Raw genomic sequence first — 5,838 nt, forward strand, 5'->3', positions numbered from 1 at the left:
TATAATAAGATAAACAATCCTCTTTTTAAATGTTGGTTTTTGTTTACAGTAATACTCATGTCACACTTACAAAAAATACCAGTATGTACATGACTCTGGAAAAGGTTCAGTGAGCAAACAAAGTGATGCCTATCTATTTGCATCCACATACTCAGCTGTGATCCCTGGGTATTCAGAACATTATCTTTTTTTTTCTTTTTTCTACATATCACTTTATAATTATGTGATCATCTACTGCATCCTTGAAATGAAGAGCCAACATCATCCACAGACTTGAGCAGAAACATAGCAAATGCCTTCATACAGAGTCACAACAAACCCAGCAGGTGCACATTAACACAGAAGCTGGGAAGTGGCTAAACATCCTGGACAGCACAATCTATTTGACCTACAGTGACAAACTGACTGAGATCTCAGTCATCAAACCTTTTAAATCTGCATTGAACGTGACCACTGATAATACACTGCATTGTTCTGGGCAATAAAGGAAACCTAGAAATGCATCTTATTTTAGGAGCCTGATCTGCTTGGACTGTTTGAAGTTGCTATCATCCCTGAATGCAAAATACATTAAAAAAGGGTATTTGAATTGATAAAAATGTGGCAATTAGCACTGACTCAGTCACTGATGTGTTTGTTACACCTGGGGAATAGTTTACAATATTAAAATATAAGCCCTGCATAATGCGCACTGTTCCCGTTTCAACCACGATTATTCTGAGTAATAGAAGTTCATTTATGTTTGAAAAGTGCTATTTGATTGACACACTTACTGCATAGAATATCCCAGAGCACAAATTAATCTTTTTGCAGTTGGACTTTTCAACGCTAAGACATAGCAAACCAAAGCAAAGGTTTACATGGGGAGTTTCTGAAATGATTTTGTTGTTTTTCAGCTTTGTGGTGGCCTACCATTTTCAACATTTTAAGCTGGTATAAGTTTCTTCAAACATCTCGAATTAGGCATAAATTTTATGACATCTGAAATTATTCTCATATACAACACGTTGTGAAGCCACTTATTTCAGATATTTAAATTCCTACTTGGATAAAACAGATAAATTACTTCAAATATTTAACTTTTTATAAGTAATGCTCACACTGACCAAATAAGCTGAACAATCAGTCACAGAAAGCAACCTGCAACAGCAGAAGAATAGGAAAAAGAACAGCTATTTATGTGTTTGTGGCCAGACATCCCAAATAGACATTTGGCTGGCAGTTTGGAAAATGTTAGGTTCGAATGCCAATATTTGCACATGACACGACACTACATGCACAAATACTTTAACATGATACTTTGCTTGAGTCAAAATTTTACATCCATAATAACATGAATGCTAAAAACAGAGGTCCCAGCAGTACTTTAAGAAATGGAAATTGAGCTATTGACATCTTACTGGGGTCTTTTGGAAGCAGCTACATTGCGTAAAAATGTTGAAAGTTTCCTATTTAAAATGCTGTTTTGTGAACGTCATCCGGAGATACAAACTATTTCTTATTTGCTTGTAAGGCACCTTATCATACATGTGCTGTTTACTATACTTATGATGAAATAAAGACTTATTCTCAGAACACAGTAACAGAAAAAGCTCAAATATTGAAATTATTTTTAATCTGATATGTAAAATCAATTTTATTGTGATTTTCACAGCTAGTTTTTTGGAGAAATTAAAGCCCTCCATTTATTTTTTTTCTTTTTTTGTGAAGATGTTTTCACATTACGTACTCAATGTTTTAGAAAACCTGGATTATTTTTTCTCTCAAAAATGCTTTGGAAAAGGCAGAAGCATTTAATAGAAGCTACAAAAGAACTTGTTTAGAAACATAGCCTATGTTAGTTTTAAAAATCTTTTGATAGGAAACTGTTGGCCAGCTTTACTCTTAGAAGTTTCTGGACTTCCTCTCGCTGAAAAATTTGCTCTTGGAGAGCTCTTAGTGGCTTCCAGTGTGCTTTACAGCATAAGTAGTATCTCAGCACATTTCAGCAATGTCTGCCACCTCCAGTCGAGAATTTCAGCAATGAGAGATCGTTTCAATGTTTCTGGTGTTTTTCCTCATTACATCCTCAGAGCAGTGGGAAAAGCAAAGTTCTCTGCTGCCCAGCCAGTAAGATGAAAGGTAGCTGGGACATTTCAACATGTTCTGCTTGTTCTAATCCCAAATGTAAATGCTAATTTTCTTATTTTATACCTATTTTTGCAATTACATAATTTACTTCACTCCAGTGCTCAAACTGTGTAGTTGCCTTTGCTCTCCTTGCAAGCAACACAAAACTGACAAAGCAAGATTCTGATTGTTGCCAAGTGATCTTGTCTTCTCTCAGAACCTCTGCAAAAGAATCCATGCTTCCTGAAATTAAAATATGCCTGCTGCATCAGGGGTAGAGACTGCCTTATTTTTGCATGAGTATTTCCACTGTCTATTCTCTCTAAAATGAAATTAAAGTACCCTGACTGGATGGCATGATTTCTTGGTAGTTTTCACATTCAGCCACAAGGAAATTAAGTTATGTGCATTTCAGTCAGAAAGTCTTGTTTCAGGTTCAACAAAATTGGGAAGTGATTAATCCTCTTCTAAAATCTTCCAGATGAGAGCTGACACTTAAAAAAAAATCCCTCAAATGGTTACTTTCAAGTGAGGCAGTTCACTGTTTAACTGGATAAAACTGCACATGGGTCAGTACACAAAGTGCTCAGGTTTTTCATAGAATCATAGAATCCTTAGTTAGAAGGGACTTCTGAAGGCCATCTAGTCCAACTCCCCTGCAGTGAACAGGGGCATGCCAGACCCCAACCCAGCCTTACCACGAAAGCCTTCAGGGATGGGGCATCAACTACATCACTAGGCAACCTGTCCCAGTGCCTCACCACTCTCACTGTAATAGAGTTTTTCCTTATATCTAAGCTAAATCTACCCTCTTTGAGCTTGAAGCCATTTCCTCTTGCTCTATTACCACAGACCCTGCTACAGAGTCTGTTCTCTTCTTTCCTTTTCAGCATCAGTAGAATATTACTTCAAAAAAGGATAAAGATTTAAATCTGACTGCATGTGTACCCTAATGATAAAGCAGAAGCAGATATTTGAAATAGACAATACTTTTCTGAGCTGGTTGAAAAGGGAAAGAAACACCAATTGCCAGCCCTATTCATAGAGGCCAGGACCACGCACAGTGAGCTTGAGGAACACAGGCCATGAATCCAGAGAATGTTCTTTCTGAGCATTATATAACATAACATTCCTGAAGCACCCCCATACAATTCCAGCACTGTAGTCTACAAGTAGTGTGGAAAGAACACATGCACATCTACTATCTTCTATGATTACAGGCAGTGAAGTAAACAGTGCGAGTCAAAGAGTAGGAGGGAGAGTCATGGCTACACAAACTCTCAGTGTGCCTGCCTGTGACTGCTTTGCACCAGCCTGCATTACTAAGCTTCCTCTGCCGCGTAACATATTTGCTCACAAGTGTATACTTCTGATCCTCAGTGCTAGCCTGGTACAGCTACACAACGATGCATTGTGCCAGGTAGACATAACTAACTTTTCTTGTAATGTAACCTCAGTCCTACATGGAGTTGTGATGTTTACATTTCATCCACCACCTGCTTGTAACCATCTAACTATGTAGAAGGAACTTAACAGACCTCCAAAAATGCAAAGACTGAAACACGCCTCACATGCAATATTAGTTCTCAATCAACTATCACTGCCTCAGCCTTGTGTGTTTTTGTGCATGTTTTTGTGCATGTTCCTGCCACTTCAGGTGAGTAAGAAAGTTCAGTCAGATCAGTCAGGCAAAGAGAAATTCGAGTAAGATCACCGTTTCTATGCCGAAAACATTCTTCAGCTTTCTGAAGGTCTCAAATACACACTCCTTGTAAAAGAAGAGATCTTACAGAAAAATCTTAGTGACAGAAATTCTCAGCAATATGTGTGTAGAATATATTATTTTGTAATCTGAATGTGTTAAAAACATATAATTCAAATAAACCTCTCATTTTCTTTTCCATAGGAAGGAAGGAAAGAAAACACTAACAGTTTGCATTCAAAGCTTTGATATTCACTTGGCATTCTGCTGTACTTAATGATACCTCTACAAAGAAGCACTGTTACTGTCTTATGTGGGAACGCATATTTGTGGCTGAGAAAGTGCTGCAAAAAAAATGCAAAGAGAGCTTTGATAATTGTAAATCTCAGCATCTTCACCCCAGTTTTTACAGCCAGTTAATCTAGTAAAAAGTCATGTATTCTGCTTCTTATTTTTCATTTTACATTCTCTGATTTAATGTTTTATCTCTGGGCTGAAATAATTTCGTGTGATGAAGACAAGACACAAGCAAGGCTGTAATACCATGTGAAATCTAATTACTTCAGCTCATTCCATGAGAGTGCTAGTGAATCAAAACACGGGCTAGGTTATACTGCATCACTTTCACATTCCCAGCTCTCTTCTAACCCAGTCAGGCCTCCTTCACTATGTGGGCATCCTTATTACAGCATTTTTTCTAACAAATCACTTTTCCATCAGCATTCCCTTTGGATTCCCTTGGAATTCAGAACTCTGCAGGTTAAGAAACCAGTCTAGCAACTCATAAAAGACATTGTTACTACGCTGATCAGTCTCTCAAGCTCCTCAACCTGAACTCTCTCTTCTTGCACTGCAAACAATTTGCTATCAGTGGAAAAACTGTGTTTGACTTTACTATCTCTTCTTCATTTACAGCCTATTTTGCGTTTATCCAAAGACATATGCATCGCCCAGCTAAAGTTCAGACACAGTTTGCTCTATTGTATTTAATTCCATCTCACTACTGATATTTTCCTCATGGAAATCAAAGGAAAGACAAGGTTTCCAGCTCTAAAGTCTTGGGACAAAGGACTCCAAAAAGACTTCTTACCTGATTTAATCCCACTGCAGTTTCTGGGAAATTTGTCCTCTTTATTTCAGTAAGTTTTCCACTGAGCTCTCAATCTATTTCTAAAGATAATCGATTGGGAATTGATAAACCTCCATTGCTTCAGTGTTTGAGGCTTACTGACATAAAACAAATTAGCAAGGCTAAATTCTTCAGTCTTAACACCTCTTATAAGAGTAAGCACTGAGAACTGGTCATAAGCATCTTGATTTTTGTTATATTTCTAACATAATTGTTTTGCTGTTGCTGCAGTTGTTTTCTATCAAAATGCCCTTTGATTATAAACACATCATGGTGAACTAACTTCCTTGTTTCTTTAGATTTCTTCAGAACATGTACAATGAGAACTTGCACAGTTTCACTTTACAGACATCATTTTTTGCTTTCTAACAAAGACTTCTATCCTTCACTATGTTAACTACTTAAGATAAACAGATATTAAAAAAAAAAAAACCCAAAACAAAATATAATCATAGTATCGCAGAATCATAGAATGGCTTGGGGTAGAAGGGACACCAAGGATCATCAGGTTCCAACCCCCTGTTGCAGGCAGGGTCACCAATATTCAGAACTGGTACTAGACCAGGCTGCCCCATCCAACCTGGTCTTTAACACCCTCAGAGACGAAGCATCCACAGCCTCTCTGGCAGCCTTTTCCATCACCTCTCCACTCTCTCTGTGAAGAACTTCTCTCTGACAACCAATATAAACCTTCCCTCCTTGAGCTTAAAACCATTCCCCCTTGTCCTATCACTATCTAGATGAACAAAAAGTTGATTTCCCTCCTTTCTATAATCCCCTTTTAAATACTAGAAGGCTGCAATGAGATCTCCTCGGAGCCTTCTCTTCTCCAGGATGAACAAGCCCAGCTCCATCAGCCTGTCTTCACAGGAGAGGTGCTCCTGATCACCTCTTCTGG

This window comes from Meleagris gallopavo, chromosome 7, assembly GCF_905368555.1.
Source record: "Meleagris gallopavo chromosome 7, MGAL_WU_HG_1.1, whole genome shotgun sequence".
NCBI classification, from domain to species: domain Eukaryota; kingdom Metazoa; phylum Chordata; class Aves; order Galliformes; family Phasianidae; genus Meleagris; species Meleagris gallopavo.